Here is a 21054-nt window from a genome sequence, read left to right as displayed (position 1 = left end):
AACTTTATCAAATAATATAATTTTTAATTTGTAACGAGAATTCTCTGTTCAGTTTTTCAGATTCATTACAACAGACTTTGATTAGTGTCAGTATTTTTAGGTATTTAAAAATGTAGAGTTATCTCCTCATTAGAGTTACTTACACTACTTAAATTAGTTTTTTTTAGATGTTACACAAAGCATCTTGTTATCGTGATTTCTGAGATGACAGCATTACACATTTATCTTCTAGGACTGGTATGAATTGATCATTGGCATATTTCTGTAGCACTTTGTTTTGAGGGTTTTTTTTGGGGGGGAGGAAATAACTATTTAAAGCTTCTCAAATTATTTAGACAATATATTTTAATAAATAATATTGCATATACTTACTATATCTCAGTGCCCAGAGACAAGAGAGATGACGTCTATTAAAGATAAAACTGAAAAATTCTTTCTTTGTTTACAGGTGTATGGCTCTAGAGCCATAATGTAGAATAGTTGAAAATACAGCAAAGGAGGGACTTCTTTGTTTAGCTATGTCTTCTTACATTTGTGAATATGGGTTGGGTCATAATGGCAGTAATAACAGGAGCGCTGGTGTTCAAGCGATTTGCTAGGAATGATGCTGCCTCATCAGCCCTTCACACTGCAGAAGGCAACTGTCAGCAGAATTGTTCCAAAGTTTGCTTTGTGGAAGGTAGATAAGTGGTCCCTCAGGTAAGAAAGACTCAGACAGTAAAGCTTTACAGATTCCAAGTGACACCGTAGCTGTGTTTGGATGTGAACAGGAAGTTCATGCAGTTCTCCGCTGTAATGTGAAGTTTAGATTCCTCAGTAAGCATGTGCTTTGTTCTGTTCCCTTAGAAACTTCAGAATAGATGCCAACACGATATTAATATTTGATCATCTTTAATTTTTCAAAAGCTTTAATTTGAAACAATCAAGAGGCACATGGAATATATCATCTTCCTGCGTGTTCGTAATACTGTTATGCTGTAACTGGGTTTGTGCTTATCCAGATTTAATGAAACTTATGTAAAGAGGAAGACTGCATATCAAAATATTCTATCTGTGTCACATAACCATCCAAATCCTTCCTTTGCTGTATTTTAAACTATTCTACATTATGACTCTATTTATAGGTTTTATTTTAATATCTTATCAATTAGCCTCTAAGGTCTTTGAAGACAAAAATCTATGCCTGCCTAGGCTTATTGCAAATAATCAGAAACCAGTTAAAACTCTGAAATTGGAGGGACCTAGTTAATAACTATCGGTTGAATGAATTAATGCTTTTTTAAGTGTTGTTTTCAAGGGTGTGAGGAAGACAGTACTGTTTGATTTAATCCTAGAGCATACAGTACAGTGAAGAAACACACCCAATGCATGTTTACTTTTAATATATGAATAATATTAAGCCAAGAATTCCTTTATAAAATTTCTTATATTCTTACTATGAAAAGCTACAACAAAACCCAAAGCTATTTGTGCAAAATAAAATGGGAGAACAAATACAATATTTGTAAAAGTGAAAAAAAAAATGTGTATGTAGAATTTCAAGTATCAGCAATATTTTTCCAGAGTCTATCCTGATATTCTTTGTAAACAGAAGGAAACATATAATAGAAAAATAATATGGCTATGTCCTTTGTGCAAAATAATATTGTTACTGATCTATCTAGGTTTATAGAATTTTCCTTGTCTGGTTCCCATTGTGACCAATAGCAGAGGTTTATAAAATGACTGGCTGGAGGAAAGGGAGACAATTTATGTCCATGGAGTGTAGAAAAATTAACAGACCTCCACAGGCATTAAACTCACGGTTTCATTGTGTTAGCTCAAGGCTTATCCCAAAGGAGCAAAGCTGCCAGGGCTTAGGGTCTGTTTCTTTTCTCATACAACGCCCTTTATAGCTCACCATTGCACTCAGCTTTTTCATAGCTTTGCAGCTTGAAAATTCCACCACTTTCTGGTTGTACAACTAATGTAAACTCCAAACTATAATCGACTTCTTAGTATAAGCAAATGTTCAAGACCATTTCCTAATATAGAAAGATATGCTATTTTGATCACGTTCTGCAGCTTTCGACTATTTTTTTTGTTTTGTTTTTGGCCCACCCTGAAACCTCATTTTAATGTGGAAAGCTCTCAAATATTTAGATAGGAATATAAATAAAAATGACTCCTGTCTTCTTTTATAAATCTATCGCTACTGTTACTCCTCTGCCATCATTTTAAATTTTTTGTATTTAACTACAATGAAAATTCTTAATTTTAGAGTGTTGTTTTCCCCTCACATATAGCACTTAAGGTTTGTAAGTGTTTCATTAAAGATCAATTCACTTAACACATCCACATGCTTCTTTGTTGGCATTCAGTATGTCAAACAATACTTATGTGTAGTGGTTGCTTAATAGTTACACTGTAACTATCTCTTGAAAAAAGTCATCACAAAAGTTAAATTCGCTTAATTTCTGAGAAAAAATATGTATATTTATATACATACATAAGTATGCATACATCTGTTGATCTGTGGTGGTGGTGGTTTAGTTACTAAGTCGTGGCCGACTCTTGTGCCCTGGCCAGGTTTCTCTGCCCATGGGATTTTCCAGGCAAGAATACTGGAGAGGGTTGCCATTTCCTTCTCCAGGGGATCTTCCCCATCTTCCCGACCCAGAAATCAAACCTGGGTCTCCTGCATTGCAGACAGGTTCTTTGCCAACTGAGCCATATGTGCATATACATGTATAGATATAGAGAGGATGCTACAGAAAATAAATATATCAAAATCAAAATCACCATAGTAGTTATGCTATGGAAGGCATATTTGTGGCAGGTTTTGTTTAAATATGGTACTTTTGAGAATAAAGATATTCCCTCATTTCAAGAAAGTCATGTTGGATCTGCTGCTAAGTCGCTTCAGTCGTGTCCGACTCTGAGCGACCCCATAGATGGCAGCCCACCAGGCTCCCCTGTCCCTGGGATTCTCCAGTCAAGAACACTGGAGTGGGTTGCCATTTCCTTCTCCAGTGCATGAAAGTGAAAAGTGAAAGTGAAGTCTCTCAGTCGTGTCCGACTCTTAGCGACCTCATAGACTGCAGCGCACCAGGCTCCTCCGTCCATGGGATTTTCCAGGCAAGAGCACTGGAGTGGGGTGCCACTGCCTTCTCCCTGTTGGATCTAGAAGACCTAAATAAAATGGACTGCATTTATTATTCCAAGAATAATACATGTTATAAGTCAAGAATTGCCACAGCATTTTGCAAAATGGTCAAAAAATAACATTAAACTCCAGTGCAAGGAATACTGCAGATTATTTTGTTGAAAGTCATTTACCCTGTACTTTGACAGAAACTGTTGGTAAATTATAATCAAACCAGATCTCAACCTACACTTTGGTGTATAGGAATATATTTGACATAATACTTTGTTATCAAAGAGAAATGAGGATGGTGAGAGTATGAACAGAGAAATGTTTTTCAGAGAAATTTTATTTTTTGTGTTTATCTTTAGTAAGATGGTTATAAGCTTACTGTCTTTATTTTGGGGGAAAAAAATCCCCCAAAAGGAAAATAAATACAATTTTAAAATTTGAGCATTTAGTGCAAATCCAGAGTCTTCTCTAAACTCTTCTTTGTTCTTTATATTTATTCTCAGACAGGAACACATTTCGTATTTTATTTGATATTTTAAATGTAAATTTTGAATATCAATATTTAAGTGACGTAAGAGGACATGAAACTGAAAGTACTGTGTCAATGTTAGGTTTCTAGATATAAACATCAGAAGGTGCCATGTGGCCTAATTCTACGGGGGAAATTCAACAATACACTTCTGTTTACAAAGCTGTAATGTAAAACCCACATCAGATAATCGTCTGATGTTAGGAATCCTCATGGTATAAGGAGTTTATTGTAATTTCATGTTTACATATTGTTTAGAATGTCACACATTTTGTTTTCACTAGTGTCCGTTTCTCCATCTAAGTTTGGGGCAAGCTCACTGCTTTTCATCTTCCCTGGGCTTGTGATGCCTGTCCCCAGTTCTCTGAGGAGTTACTTCACATCCCAGAGGAAAAACCACTTCGGGCTCTTATGACAGAAGTGTGACAGTGACCACACTCCTGTTTCTTTCTTACACTTACTCAAGACAGTGAATTCTGGCAGTTGAATTAGAGTTCATCCAATTTCTCAATCAACATCAACAAATAACTTTATTCTGGGAAGGCAAAACCTTAGGATCTATCTTTTTGTCCAAAGTTGGCACTGACTGGAGAAGGCATTATTAAACCTGAATTACCTTTAATCTCAAGAATCAAAACTGTAGGTTTTATTCTCCATGATCCAAATCAACCTCATTGATTTCTCAATGGTGGTACACAGTACTGCCTTCTTATAGAATTTTAATAGGTGCAATGTAGAAAAAAAAATTCCCATTTAAAAAAAAAAAACTTGGAGTAGGGAATGATAAAGATGGGTTTAAAAAGTTAAAGAAGTGTCTTTAATGCAAGGACCTTGGAGTATTCAATGTTAATGTGCAGCATCTACAAGAACTTCCCTGATAGTTCAGTTGGTAAAGAATCCGTTTGCAATGCAGGAGACCCCAGTTCAATTCCTGCATCGGGAAGATTCCCCTGGAGAAGGGATAGGCTGCCCACTTCAGTATTCTTGGGCTTCCGTTGTGGCTCAGCTGCAAAAGAATCCACCTGCAATGCGAGAGACCTGAGTTCGATCCCTGGGTTGGGAAGATCCCCTGGAGAAGGGAAAGGCTACCCACTCCAGTATTCTGGCCTGGAGAATTCCATGGACTGTATGGGGTTGCAAAAGAGTTGGACATGACTGAGCAACTTTCACTCAACCTACAAAGTGTCCTTTATAAAAGGGAATTTCAAGTTTCACCCAAACCCCACTGCTGAGTCAGCATTATAGACAACTGCCTCCACCCTGAAGGAGCACCACGTGACTCAACCACATTATATAAGAGTACAGTTTTCAAAGAAAATGAAAGAGTGCACATGGGCATAATCTCTAGTCTCTCTTTTCCTCCTGTGAAGTCTAGAGAGGCTCCTACAATGTGTTTACTCTAACAGTCATAACGTAGGCAGCTCCAAGAACTGGGACCAGGAAATGGCTTTGGCTTACTCTCTGTCTCCAGGCAGAAGAGTGTGATTAACTTTGATACTTGGTTACAAACTTTGTACTGCCCAATCTTGCTTTTTCAAGTCTTTCATTAGGATTTCAGAAAACACTCTAGTGAACAACATCTTATTCTGTCTCTCTCTTACAGATATTCCTCTTAAGGGCATTATGAGTGAAATAGTTTTGACTGAGGCCAGAACTGAAGTATTATGGATACTACTAGCCAAAGTCACCTTAATATTTTTTGAAACCACACCTTAGATGCATCCTTTAATATTTCTTTTATATATAACTTCTGTACTTGCTTAATCTCATAGTTTTAAAATTTGAATCTGTGGAATAGCCACTAATTAAGTAGCATTGAAATGTTGGCTTCACTACTTACTAGCTAGGTGGGCTTCATTTTATACTGTCTTTGAGCCTCAATTTCCTAGAATATAAATGGAATTACTAATACCCATCTCCTTGTGTTACTTCAAGTACATATTGAAAAAAATATATGTAAAGTCATTAAGATAGTACATGCCATGTCATAAGAGCTAGATAAATTGGGATAGCTACAAATTTCTCCTCTTATAATTTCCTCACTGTGCAGCATCAGATCAAATTGTATCATCCCTCTGTTTAATTCCATCTGCTGAGGTTCAATCAATTTCATTGTTGAATAGATTCTAGACTTCCTGAAATTGACAAGCAAAATCACCCCCTTCCTATTTAGCGCCCCCGATTGTGTCACTTTTCACTTCTACATCTATCGGGTCCCACCAGCATTAAATCTGTTCCTTTAATCCATCAAGCTTGGTCTACTTACTTGTACTTGCTCTGCTTATTCCCTAGAATTCTCATCTGTAATATTTTTATTTGGTTGAATCCCTCTTGTCACTTAGGTTCCAGTCCAAATGTTGCCTTTCCTGAACATATAAACATATACTATTGTTTTAATGATATTTCCCACTCACTGAAATTCTCTCGTTTGTTTATTTACTTGTTTTTGCCTAGCTTCAACATTAGAATGGTGTCAGGTATAGGGACCTTCTCTGTTATGTTCACTGCTGTATTCAAAGTGCTTAGAATAGTATTTGGAACAAGGTAAATACTCAATTTTTAGTCAATAAAAGTAATGGAGTAGACTGTGGCCTCATAAGTGATTCTGCAGTGGTTTTGGCCAGGACTAGAAATTGTGGCTATTCTGGTATCTGGCACCAGAGGGAGGTGTCTGGGGGAATAGCTGAATGAGATATTTAGTCAGTATTCTTAGCTCTTCATTTTAATTATTTTTACCTTTCCTATTCAATGTTATGGGCTTCCCTGGTGGCTCAAACAGTAAAGAATCCATCTGCAATGTGGGAGACCTGAGTTCGATCCCTGGGTTAAGAAGATCCCCTGAAGAAGGGAATGGCAACCTACTCCAGTATTCTTGCCTGGAAAATCCCACGGGCAGAGGACTGTGTCAGGCTTGCAGTCCATGGGGTTGCAAAGAGTCGGACACAAGTGAGCGACTTCACTTCACTTTGCCTCCTCAGCTCTCTCAGGGAGAATATCTTCTTTGTCCTGTGTGTCCTGGTTCTCTTGGCCGATCCCCTCAACAGGATTCTTCTCGTCTCTGGGATATGACCAGACTAGGATGGAGGAGTGTAGAAGGCCTGCAAAGTCAACCAAAGAAGGGAAGGCAGAGGGGAAATGGGACAACCTATACTGCTTTTTCTTTCCTGTCACTAGGATTGCTCAGTCAAAATGGCCCATGATTTACTCTGTAGAAATGAATGATGAGTATACTCATAGTGACAGTTTAAATATAATTCAAAAATGTTTATTTAATACTTTATAGTTGTTAATCTATTTGTGTTTATATATTGAATGTATATATGTATGAATATATGCATGAATGAATTAATGAAAAGGCAATATTTTTATTTTTGCCTATGTTATTAAAAAAGTTATTCTTTAGATATTTTATGATTTTTGACAGGAATAAAGCAAGTGGAAAAGAAGTTAGTTTTATTATGTGTAAATCAAGCAGATGAAAAAGAAATCCTTAGGTAATTTTATGTTAGCTAAATTTAAAACAAAATAATAGCATCCTTTTATGTAATTATTTCCATCATATAAATCAAAAGCTTTTTAGAGACATTATCTAATTCCTTCCAACATCATTATGTAGATTATAGTTTGGAAAGAAAAAATATCTTATTATATATAAAGAATAATTTAAAAATTCAGGCTGTGACAAACATTGTTTAATTTAGTCATTTCTAAGAAGCCTGAATTGACCAACTTCCTTTGGGTTGTGTAACTATTTTTAGCTTAGGGCAGTTATTTATATATAATTCCCCAAGGAAACTATTTATTCTTAGCTCTATTCTCAGAATCCTGATTTTGAGAGAGAGAGAGAGAGAGAGAAGATACATGAAAGCAAGATTAAAGAGTGGAAACTTATATGAGGTTTCACATATTTAGATGAAGATGCTTTTTGTTTTTAAGATTGGCAACTTCACAAAAATGTTATATTGGTACGATACAGTGAAATTGATGATTCTCCTACATGGTTGGTGATAATATTGATTGATTTCTTTTTGAGGAACAACTAGAAAGTCTCTTGAATTCCACTTGGAACTACTAATCTCGTATCTTCAAACATAGCATCGGCAAAGAATACAAAATATTAAGGGGAAAAAACTCAATTCTAGAAAATGAAATTTAATATAATCTCCACTTGGAAATAAAGAAACAATTTAAAATGGACACAAATAAAGGACTGGATAAGAAAGTAATATAATATCATTGGAGGGATTTACACGGTCATTAAAATATTTGCAAACAATACTGAACAATTTAATGACTTAGTAAAAAGCCAATATGAAATAATGGATGCTCTCAAAAACATTAGCTTAATACTGATTAAATGTTGATTATTCTGAAGTTTACATATCAACTTTTAACAACTATTTACCAAAGTTCAATTGATCTCAAACTTATAAAGAGCAGATTATTAGTCGTATTGTAGCTAATTCAGTTTGATGGGAGTGTGGAAAGCCATATTTCTCAAATTGACTATTTTTAAAAGCATCATTAGTGCTTTCCTAGGGTTATTATGGTTGACTAGTAACATGACATTAAAAAATTTCCAAGCTAAACTCGAATTAGTCATGTTCCACTGAGTAAAATTTGAGGAACTCAAGTGATTAGTCACATGTTGCTTTAGACCAAAAAAAAAAGGGGGGGGGGGGTTGGGGAGAAAGAAAGGAAAAAAAGAGGAAGAAAGAAAAAGAAAAGTCTTAAAAGAGAAATTTTGGCTTTGCTTTTTGCTATTCTGTTTGCCACAGACTTTTGAAGGAGACCAGATTAAATTTTTCAGTTTTCCATGAAAGTTTACAAGCTCATCTTCTACTCACCTGATTCCTAGAGCATAAGCTCTATCATTAAGCCAAATATATAAGATTAGTGTGGTAGGCAGAATTTTGGTCCCTCTGGTCTTCATCCCCTTGTGCAATACCTGTGAATATTTCCTTATGTGATCAAGGGGACTTTGCATATGGAATTAAAGTTGCTAACCACCTGGCTTTAAGAAGATTATCCTGGGCTATCAGTTGTGGCCGATGTAGTCGCATGTGCCTTTATAAGCAGACAAGGCAGAGAATAGAGGCAAAGAAGGACCGTTCTTAAAGACGAAAAAGGCCTGAGTCAAGGAACAGGCAGTGGCTTCCAGAAGTAGAGGACAAACCATAGTGACAGATAATCCCACAGCTGAATGAAACTGAATTGTGCTGCTTCCCTGAAAAAAACAGGAAATGGATTCTCACCCAGAGCCCCCAGGAGGGGCCATAGCCCTGCTGACCCCTAGATCTCTACCTTGTAAGACTAAGCAGAGGCCTTAGCCTAGCCCACCTGACTTCTGAAACAATGAGATACCCACACCCACTGCAACCTACCACCTAAAAAAATTGTTAAATAATAAATCTGAATTTGTGGTACTTTGTTACAGCAGCAGAAAGAAGCTAATACACTAGTAGACCTTCCTGCCTTCATTGGAGAGTACTAGTGTCTCAAGACAATACCTTCCAAAGGCCAAAAAGATAAAAAGCCTGTTTATGAAGGAGTTGGAAAGATACAAAGTCACATTTTCCTCTAGATTATTCAATCAAATTGGATTAAGCCTGACAACATTACCCTAGTTCTGTTTAGACTCACTTTCTTCTCTTAATTGGATTTTAACACTGCCCCTTTGCCTTTATAAATGTAGGTTGGAAAAGCCTGACATGTTATTACTATAACTGTATTCACTTTTAGATTTTTGAAAAATTCACCAGAGTAAGGCAGTGGGACAGCGGCTGGCCTCTCCTGGTGAATCAGGGCCTCATGGTATTGTCACTGAGAGGAGTATGTTCTGAACCTTCCTGGTTCATTCCTAACGATCTCCATCAGATCATTAGTTTTACAATATTGGTGACCTGTTTGCTGTTATCTCTTTTGACTGATTTCAGTTCTGGCCCAACTCAAGCCTCTCTTTGGACCACAGTTGAACAATGAAACTATCTGGTACCACAAGCATCATTGGCCTTCAGGAACAAGATTTTCTCTCCAGTGCCCAGTGATTGAGGTGATAAAGAAAATTCCTCTAGGTGCAAAATTGTCTCCATAGCCAGACCACCTTCTTTGACTCACCTTTTTGGCTACCAGCTGCCTTAAATGATTACACCACCTTTGAATATTATTCTACAATGTGGTATTTTTTTCCTGCCACTTTTTTATACTTTTGAGTTATGTGCCTATTCAGCCTAAACTGTGCTGACTCCATGAAATGTTTATGTACTCCTCTGAGATTAAAAAAAAAAGAAGTGCGGTTCTGAGAAATACATCACTTTCTTCCTGGAAGCTGTGGATGTGAAGATGGCTCCTGTCTCCTTACAACTTGGGAATCAGAGAAGTGTTTGAGAACTGTTACAAGACAGTGAGACTCTGGAGGGAGAGGATAGTCAATATGAGGGCAAGTTCATAGGGAAGATCCATCCCAACAGATTATACCAAAATGCATTTCCAGGATGAATTTCTTATTTCTGCCATCTTTTGTAATAAATTATTTTTCTTTTTCTATGGAAAAGAAGTCTGAAAAATTTATTCTGTGCCTCTTTATATTCTACTTAATCACATAAAACTATATGATAGGAGAAAATAGTATTTTCTTCTCTATATTAAGAAGTTTGATAACCAATTATGCTGCTTCTCTCTCTCTTCACTGATAGAAACCTGAGTGCTAACTCAGTATTCAAATCTAAGCATATGGTATTTATGGTCATAAATAAGACCAAACACATGTATCATCAGCACACTATTTTTCCCCTTTATTGACTTTCTAATTATATTCAAACATCCCATGTTCTGATTTTTATTTTAATTTTCTTCCCCTGAGCTTATTGTGTGACTTTATTTTTGTAAGATCTTTCAAATTCTTTGCAAATTAATGTGGGAATATATAAAGTATAAATATCAATCAATCAGTGTTTATTTCTGAAAATGTACCCATGTATATTTGATTTCTGAGATTGCTAAGAATGTATCAGTGTATATTTTCTGTATCAATGGATAAGAAGAACATCTAAGCTTTGGGGATTTTGTTTCTCTGCTCTGTCCATATTTTTTCCTCCTTGAACCTGCCAGTGAAGTGTATACAAAGTGCTTTTCTTGAGCAGGTTCTGTTTAATGTAGCTACTGATGTTTGAGATATGAGAACTCTCACAGGGAGAAATAAAAACATAACTAGTAATATAGCATATAGCATTTAAAAAGCTTTATCTTTTAGTATTTTGTTATTACTCTGTTTTGTGTTGAATTGTGTGTCTCCCCACTGACATGGGAAAGAAAATATGTCCAAGTCCTAACACCCCAGTATCTGTGAACGTGACCTTATTTGGAAATAGGATCTTTGCAGATCCCATTTAAGTTAAGGATTTCAAGATGACATCATCCTGGATTTAGGAAGAGTACTTATTGTTACCCTTGTAAGAAAAATAGCAGAATAACACACAGTGGGCATATGAACATGATGGTAAAGATTAGAGTTAAGCTGCCATTAGCCAAGGAATGCTTGGGACCACAGAAACGGGAAATGATGATTGTTGTTGTTCAGTCGCTCAGTCGTGTCTGACTCTTTGCGACTGCAGCATGCCAACTTTCCCTGTCCTTCACCATCTCCCAGAGCTTGCTCAAACTTGTGTCCATTGAATCAGAGATGTCATCCAACCATCTTGTCCTCTGTTGCCCCCTTCTCCTCCTGCCTTCCATCTTTCCCACATCAGGGTCTTTTCTAATGAGTCAGCTCTTTGCATCACGTGGCCAAAATATTGGAGTTTCAGCTTCAGCATCAGTCCTTCCAGTGAATATTCCAGGTTGATCTCCTTTAGGGTGGACTGGTTGGATCTCCTTGCAGTCCAAGGGATTCTCACGAGTGTTCTGCAACACTACAGTTCAAAAGCATCAGTGCTTTGACCTTCTTGTCCAACTCTCCATCCATACATGACTACTGGAAATGATGCTATTGTCTAATTTCCCTCAGATCTAGTTCTCTTTTGACATCCTTGGAGGGAGAGGGGAAGGGAGAGGCAAGGGGTAACCACAGCAGTGCAGGAAGAAGAAGGAGGACTAAGAGGAGGAAGAAGGAAAACAAATAGGAATATATTTTAAAAGGAGAAAGCAAAGATCACGGATATTTATTTTAAGCCATTGCTTAGTTACTGAATCAAGCTTTTTGACTCTGGCTACTGAGTCCAGGTGAAAGGAATTATCTCTGTTTATAAAATTAACAGTTCTTAAGCACAGATGTTGAACAGATTGCATTTGCACTTTCCCATCTCAATACTGTTTCACTGGAATGAACAGAAAAGAACAGTCTCTTCAAATGAACAGGTGTACCTGTAATCTACCTGTCTAACCCATTTTAAGAGACTGGGTCGCAGATTTGTCTTTGGAGGAAAACTCTTATATCAAGTTTGCTGTGGCTTATGTCAGCTAAAGTGCTTTTAATTCTGCTGTTACTCTCAATAGAAACTTAATTATCACTTCTCTTCTTTTTCCTCAGAAGTATCTTAATTACTGAAATAACCCCAGGCCTGCAGGGCCTTGGTTAAGAAGAGATCCTGCCAACCCTCAAATTCCTAGGTCGAATTAAAGCACATTTTTATATACTGAAGAGTAACAGTTTATCCTGGGATTGACTCAGGGCAAATTAATTTCTATTAATGAATTTTTTCTTCTGAGGAAAAATTCCTTTGAAAGTTATGCTGCTGTGGATTTTTTTTGCAGGGAATTGACCTGAGGAAAGAAACTTCCTAGAATGAGAAGGTTTTGTTTTTTTTTTTTTTTTCAGTAGGGAAAATTTTAAATGTAGTTACTGATTCTGCTCCCAAATACTTAATAGAGCTCAGAGTTTCAGAAAACCAACTGTTGTAGAAGCTTAATAATATCACAGTCAACTTTTGTATACTGGGGATTGTTAATACTAAATATTAGTATGAGAATCTATTCTAATTTCTTCCTCTGTACGTTCAAACCTCCATATTTCCTCTCTATATACATAATATTTTAGGTACACCCCAAAGGCCTCTTTCCTCCAATAAGCAGTCTGCAGAGTATTTCCCAATGTGAAAAGGAAAACAGGACTGTGAATACAGCATGACATAGACTCAGATACATACTTTTGGAGGTAGACTGGGAAAAAAATTCCCTGTGGAAGTTCAAACAGGCACCAGGCTCTCCTTCCTCTTGCTTTCTAAGAAAGCTCACAGACTGCCAGTAATAACTCTGAGAATCTCACTGTGAAGCCTAACTAGCTATATTTCTTCCACCATCCCAAATCATCTAGTCTTGAATAAATAATTTATTGACCTAAATTCTGGTCCATTTCATTAGTGCGCACCCAGATACTATGTTGATTTTGTTGTTGTTCAGTAGCTAAGTTGTATCTGACTGTGACCCCATGGATGGCAGCTCACCAGACTTCCCTATACTTCACTATCTCCCAGTGTTTGCTCAAACTCATGTCTATTGAGTTGGTGATGCCATCCAACCATCTTATCCTCTGCCACCCCCTTCTCCTTTTGCTTTCAATCTTTCCCAGCATCAAAGTGAAAGTGAAGTTCTCAGTCGTGTCCAACTCTTTGCGACCTCATGGACTATAGCCTTCCAGGCTCCTCCCTCCATGGGATTCTCCAGGCAAAAGTACTGGAGTGGGTTGCCATTTCCTCCTCCTGGATCCTCGACCCAGGGATCAAACCCGGGTCTCCCGCATTCCAGGCATCAAGGTCTTTTCCAATAAGTTGGTTGTTTTCATTAGGTGGCCAAAGTATTGAGGCTTCAGCTTTAGCATCAGTCCTTCCAATGAATACTTAGAGTTGGAAGATCTCAACTGGTTTGATCTCCTTGCAGTCCAAGGGGCTCTCAAGAGTCTTCTCCAGCATCACAGTTCAAAAGCATCAATTCTTTGGCCTTCAGCCTTCTTTATGGTCCAACTCTCAAGTCTGCATGTGACTACTGGAAAAATCATTGCTTTGACTATATGGACTTTTATCAGCAAAGTGATATCTCTGCCTTATAATATGATGCTAGTTTTGTCATAGCTTTTCTTCCAAGGAGCAAGTGTCTTTTATTTTCATGGCTGCAGTCACCATCTGCAGTGATTTTGGAGCCCAAGAAAATAAAATCTCTGTTTGCACTTTTTCTACATCTATTTGCCATGAAGCGATGGGACTGGATGTCATGATCTTAGTTTTTTGAATGCTGAGTTTTAAGCCAGCTTTTTCATTCTCCTCTTTCACCTTCATTAGGTGTCTCTTTACTCCTCTTCACTTTCTGTCATAAGGGTGGTATTATCTGCATATCTGAGGTTGTTAATATTTCTCCTGGCCATCTTGATTTCAGCTTGTGATTCATCTAGCCCAGCATTTCACGTGATGTACTCTGTATAAAAGTTAAATAAGAAGGATGAGAATATACAGCCTTGACTTACTCCTTTCCCAATTTTGAACCGGTCTATTGTTCCATGTCTGGTTTAATGATTGCTTCTTGTCCTGCATACAGGTTTCTCAGGAGATAGGTAAGGTGGTCTGGTATTCCAATCGCTTTAAGAATTTTCCAGGCTTTGCTGTGATAGAGTCAATTCCTAGGCAGGTTTTCCTAGTGGTCTGGAGTTCTCCAGGAGGAGAAAAGAAGAAATGTTTTTTTCTTTCAGCCCAGAGCTGCTGATAGCACAAGGAAACTACTCATCTTGCTCAAGGATATGTTTTCCCTTAAACTCTGTAGCAGTGATTATATAACAACAATGTATCCAGCTTGAGGACCTGTTTCTCCTTGAGAACTTTCTGACTAATCCTGTCATTTTAAAATGAATATAATGGGTGTGGGTCAGGTAAGATCTTTCTATTGTTAGTTCTAATCCCATTATTTTAAAAGGCAAATTGTGGGAGTGGTAAGACCTGGTAAGACCTTTACAACTTGAGACATTCTTTTGATTTACTATAATAACCAATTGAAAAAGTTATGTATACAGCTTCCTTATAAGACTAGTGACAGGGCTCTCTTTGTCCCCCTTCTGAAGTCTATGTCAGAAGATTTCTCTGTCCCCTTTCGTACTTTAATAAAACTCTGCTAGACAAAAACTCTTGAGTGATCAAGCCTGGTCCCTAGTCCCGAAGCTAATTCTTCCTCTTTAGAGATTACGAATCTGACACTTTTTACTGTAAGCTGTCATCTGGTAGCTCAGACAGTAAAGAATCTGCTTGCAATGCAGGAGACCTGGGCTTGATCCCTGGGTTGGGAAGATCCCCTGGAAAAGGGAATGGTGACCCATTCCAGTATTCTTCCCTGGAGAATTCCAAAGACAGAGGAGCCGCGCAGGTCCATGGGTTTGCAAAGAGTCAGACATGACTGAACAACTAACACTTTCACCGAGAATTTCCCACACTTTGCTGTGATCCATGCAGCCATGAAGTTAAAAGACGCTTACTCCTTGGAAGGAAAGTTATGACCAACCTAGATAGCATATTCAAAAGCAGAGACATTACTTTGCCAACAAAGGTCTGTCTAGTCAAGGCTATGGTTTTTCCTGTGGTCATGTATGGATGTGAGAGTTGGACTGTGAAGAAGGCTGAGCGCCGAAGAATTGATGCTTTTGAACTGTGGTGTTGGAGAAGACTCTTGAGAGTCCCTTGGACTGCAAGGAGATCCAATCAGTCCATTCTGAAGGAGTTCAGCCCTGGGTGTTCTTTGGAAGGAATGATGCTAAAGCTGAAACTCCAGTACTTTGGCCACCTCATGCGAAGAGTTGACTCAGTGGAAAAGACTCTGATGCTGGGAGGGATTGGGGGCAGGAGGAGAAGGGGACGCCAGAGAATGAGATGGCTGGATGGCATCACTGACTCGATGGACATGAGTCTGAGTGAACTCTGGGAGTTGGTGATGGACAGGGAGGCCTGGCATGCTGCGATTCATGGGGTCGCAAAGAGTCGGACATGACTGAGTGACTGAACTGAACAAAACTGAAATGCAGTGATGGTACAGAGTTGTGGAGCAACTGAAAATGTTCTAGTCAATTTAAATGGGGCCTTGCCTTAATGATCAGGGGAGTGGACAAAGTGCAGGTAATGCCATTCTCCCATGCACCCCAAACTTAAAACAGCTATTCCAGCCAGTTTTTCTTTTCTCTTTTTAGGATATAAGGAGCTTAACTTTCTATTTGAAGCATACCACAAATGAGAAATAGAAAACTTTATCCTAAGGAATGTAGAAGAAAGTAGTGATGGTAAAACAGAAAAATAGTATTTTTCCTGAAGATCTTGGCTACCCTATTAAGATGCTTATTGATCACATTGAGAGACTTCTAAGCATGAACAGATTCGAAAACAGCAATAACAAATGTGCAAGTCTCTCCATCTTTCAGTATTTGACATCTGTATAATAAGCCATTCATTGGTATTTGGCAATTATTTATGATTTTCAAGTGAAGTAGTGTTGTTTATTTGGATCTTGATTTATAATTTGAAATAATCTTCCCAGAAGAATATTAAATATTGTGGTTGACACATGAGTTGAAGTTTAGTCATCATCTATTACTGAAATATACCAAAATGAAATATTAGGTGTTTTTCTGTCCGCCTGAAATATTTCTGACAGAGAATTTTAAATAGATCATTAATGTTCACACTTCTATTATATGATGAAAGATTCAGTTGATGATTGAAGAGACTTTTCAGTTTTCAGAGTTACGTTGAGTTTTACAGATCATAGAATCACATAGTTGGAGGAATCGTAGTTACCGTTTAGACTTAGAACAGCTTAAAGTTCAAAGAGATTAAGTGACAGTTAATAACCTACAATGTGAAATTTATTTTAAGTAAGATTGCCCTTTAGTTGTGAAAATTAAACAAAAAAATTATATGTATCATAGAAATATGTAGAAAACATTTCCAGCCTTGTGAATAACAGTATCTAATACTTCAAAATGAGTTAGTACTCTAAATATTAAATAATCTGGAGAAGTATGTTCCATCAGAATTCTACAACATATTGCAACTAGATGGTTGAAATGCTTTAGAATTCCTAGAATAAGTTAATGCCATTTGAACAACTAATTTTATTTTCTCTCAACAGTGAAAGGTCAGTGAAATGTTCTAAGAAAACATAGATAGTGGGACTTTTGATAAATAGACTTTATCCAGTTTAACAAAGTTTCATACAAATTAAGCATGTTAATGTGTTCTGTTTGCTGATTGAAGCTGTTTAAATGGAAAAAGCCCAAACCATACAAATGGGAATCCATTTGCCTTCCAGTAATTTGTTTTCACTTCTTGGCCTCCAAATTAATAGTAACTAAAATATGTCTGGAAAGAAGGCCTGATTATTAACATTTCTCCCTTTTCAGACTGCGCAAACTAATAAATCATAATTAACATTGGGGACACTTAAACAGTATCCATCTATTACTATTTCTATAAAATACAATTGCAGCTACAAACTTATGCCCTCAGATACCTACTTACATACTTGTTTTAGAAAAACACATTTGTTTAAATGGTAAATACTTATAAAACAGGGGGATTGTAGGATTCCTAACCAATATAAACATACTCTGTTTTTATTCTCATTGCTTTGTTTTTTAAATATGGGAGACGTTCTTTTCCCAATGTAGCACATACTTCTCCTTTACTAGTCTGTAATGGCAGTTAATCAGAAAACACATTTTGTTATCATTTTGTCACTAACTTAAAGAATTGATGCATATTCTAAACTGAACCAGTTGCTATTTTCCCACTTAAGAAAAATAAGGCATATTTTATTAAGATACCTATTAGATAATAAGTTTCAATGCTAGTAAAGGGCTTTTTAACAGAGCTAGCCACATTTTACTCATTCCTGCAGGTAATGTAAGTGGAACTTAAGCATATTGATTCAAGTAAAGAGTTAAGAATTTAAATTAACTGAGACAGCTGTAGTATTAAAAACCTGATTGGAATGTCAAGTAAAGAATATGAAAAGGTGTGATTTTCAACCTGAAATCGCTATTAGAAAGGTCAATTCAGCATCTGTCTTTTTTATCTCTAGTTCAATATGATGTATTTAAAAGAAAACCTATGATTTCATAACGGTCACTGGAGTCAGAAATGCCAAATCACATTAGTCTTACTCAACTGACATAAAAGTTACTTACTGCCTATCTGCTTTTAAAAAAAAAAAAAAAAAAATCATTTATCTTTTTACTTTAATTAAAAATTTTATTCAAGTAAAGTTGATTTACATACTGCCTATATGCATAATGTAGTGTTGCTTGATTTAGTTGTTAAATGATTATTTTAAGAGGCCATGTTTCTTGAAACATGTTTGCTCTAGGAAATGAACTTTTAAAAAACAATTGCATTGTATTAACAAAGTTAAAGAGTTCTGTTCTGCCAGCTGAGGCTCTTTGTCTTACTTGAAAGGTTTTATCCATACATTTGACCATAACTAACAGGTTAAAACTTAGCAGAAACAAATGTATGCACAGACCACAGCATTTCTCAAATTTTTTAAGACATTCTTCTTTTTTTTTTTTTTTTTTAATTCATGAACTTAAACAGAAAGCTGAACATTTGTGCATATGGTCACACTGTAGTGAGGGTAATTGGAACCAGCTGTTACACTTTGTAGTTTCTGGAAGCCTGTGTATTGCCTTCTAGCTACATTGACTTTGTGCAGGCCTTAATAAAAGAAATTAAAGAATGTGCAAGCCTGAATGACTTCCACATCCTTCTTCAGAAGAGCTTTAATTCAGACCAGATGCAAGAGGCATGACTTTTCTGTTACTACTTGTTTATAACCCACATGCAGACGAAATAATGATTTTTTATTGTCATGATTTAATGATTTGCAAGCTTTAACCATTCTTCATTTAAACATATCTATTTATTGTAAGGCACCTTACTAGGTTATAGTCAAAGATTTATAAACACACACGCACATGCACATGTCAAGGATATCTAGCATCTCTTATTTGTTTAAAATGTTTTCTGGTATAACATATAAAGTAGCACATAGTCAGAGATTTTTGTGAGAGACATGATAGAGTTTTAATATTTTAAGTTATCTTCTTTCAATTTTTCAGGCTAACAGCAATAGTTATCGTGAGCAATATATATGATAGTTTGGATCTTCCCTTGTAACTCAGTCTGTAAAGAATCTGCGTGCAATGCAGGAGACTCAGGTTCAATTCCTGGGTTGGGAAGATCCTCTGGAGAAGGAAATGGCAACCCACTCCAGTATTCTTGCCTGGAGAATCCCATGGACAGAGGAGCCTGACAGGCTATGTATGGTAACTGGGGTCACAAGAGTTGGACACGACTTAGTGACTAAACCACCACCACCATATGATAGTTCAGGAGAGGATTCTGAGGGAGGAGGGAGGAGGGTTCAGGATGGGGAACACATGTATACCTGTGGCGGATTAATTTCATATTTTGCAAAACCAATACAATATTGTAAGGTTTAAAAATAAAATTTAAAAAAATAAAAATAAAATCATTACCTAATAGAAAAGGGAAAAAAGAAAAAAAAAAAAGAAATCTCACTGACTATTATCTGAGTAGGTAAAATAATAATGGCTTCCTCAAAGATACCTATGTTCTAAAGATACCTATGTTCTAAAGATACCTATGTTCTCCCTTGCTTTATAAGGCAGAAGAGATTTTGTGGATATGATTAAGGATGCTGAGATTGAAGATTATCTTGGATTGTCCAGGGGTATAATGTAATCACAAAGGCAGTAGAGAAACAGGAGTGTCACACTCAAAATAAGATATGAAGGTGGTACACAGATGACTTTGAAGATACATATGGTGTATGGTGACCCTGTGCCAAGGAATGCAGATAGTCTCTGTCAGTTGGAAAAAGCAAGGAAGTGGATTCTGCCATAGACCCTGACTTGGAACAAGGAACACAGACCTGCTGACACCTTGGTTTTAACACAATGGGACTGATTTTTGACTTCTGACTTTTCAGAACTCAAACAGTGTATTTGTATTGTTTGAAGCCATTGAACTTGTTGTTGTTATTGCAACAATAAGGAAGTAATATATTAATACTAGTATAAATGGGACAAAAACAATTAAATACCTTAGTAAAAATAACATGGACAGCATTTACCCAAAAAATTGAGTGGCATGGTATTCTTATGGGCATAAAAGCTTAGGTGGATGGAAACGCCTATATTGTATCAGCATCTCTGTGAAAGGAAAAAGAGGGAATCAACACTGTAGCATCAGATGCATCTGAAAATAGAACATCAACTTTGTGGAAAGCACACAGGGCTGAAACTAGCATGAGGTGGGGGTCAGAGAGCATCTAACAGCAGGTGAGTGTAAAAGACTGACGGTAAGAAGGAACACAGAGCCTGAAACACTTGGGTTCCTATGAACCTCAAAAACATATTTATCAGCATACCTTTCCAAGAAAGGAAGAATGCTGTAGATGAAATGAAAATTTAACAAGATGGAATATCAGAAATGGAGTAAAACAAAGGTTTTACCAAAGATTTGGAAGGGAGTAGAGCAATGCAGGTATAGAAAACAGGGTTTTATATGTTTTTATATCATACCCAGTAAAAAGGTAGGAGAGAGAAAGGAAAACAAAAAAGAAATTCTGTGAGGTTAGAATGCTTTCTCATTTCAAAAGTCTAGGAAAACAACTTTTCAATAAAAGTAGGAAACAGGAAAACACTGGGTTGAATCTCATACAAAATGACAATAAGAAAAAAGATGGTATAGTTGTTCTTGAAAAATGTGGGTATGAACTACCTGGGTCCAGTTATACATGAATATTTTTCAGTAATAAATACTGCAGAATGACTTGGTCTGTGGTTGATTGAATCTGCAGATGTGGAGAAACTGCAGATACTGCGGGACCAACTACGTAAGTGGATTAACCCCTGAGTTTTTCAAGGGTCAACTGTAATAATTCTCTGAAGACAAGGAAAGCATACATTATAGATGACCTTGAAAAACAGATCAAAAGATACTAAGAAAATGATAGTAAAAGCTCACCAATAGGACTCCTGAGTAGAAAAGAAAAACACAACAAGCCAGTTACTAAAACCATAATTCAGTAAACTTTCCAGAAATAAAAACTTTCATGAAATAAAATATTTTAATTTAAATGTGGATGGAACACACTGTGTAACAACATTAAGATATTCTGATTATTGGTCTTGCAGAAAAAGAAAATGATTCAGACATCAATTTACACAATTTTTCATCAGACTTTTTGGCAGCAATGCTTTATGCCAGAGGAAAATGAGAAACATTAAAACCAAAGATAAAGTGTGAACCAAGGGTTTTATATCCAGCAAAACTGGCTTCAAGTATAAAGGACACAGAAGAGTTATTAACATGAAGGGTGGGAATGGGGGTTTTATTCCTGA

At 36.7% G+C, this 21054-nt stretch overlaps 1 long non-coding RNA gene across 1 annotated transcript in view; it reads left to right on the top strand.

The window, feature by feature from the left end:
• LOC147355104 (uncharacterized) overlaps positions 1 to 10218 on the top strand; it is a 44919-nt gene extending 34701 nt beyond the window's left edge. The window contains exon 3 of the long non-coding RNA XR_015144213.1: positions 9602 to 10218. This is a non-coding gene — a long non-coding RNA (uncharacterized LOC147355104). The remainder of the gene's footprint in view (positions 1 to 9601) is intronic.
• Positions 10219 to 21054: the final 10836 nt, after the last annotated feature.

Source organism: Bos grunniens, chromosome 17, assembly GCF_055505025.1.
Source record: "Bos grunniens cultivar Pamir isolate PY7600 chromosome 17, Bosgru_T2T1.0, whole genome shotgun sequence".
Classification (NCBI taxonomy): domain Eukaryota; kingdom Metazoa; phylum Chordata; class Mammalia; order Artiodactyla; family Bovidae; genus Bos; species Bos grunniens.
Note: the sequence above shows the minus strand (reverse complement) of the source record. Positions and strands in the feature narration are given on the sequence as shown.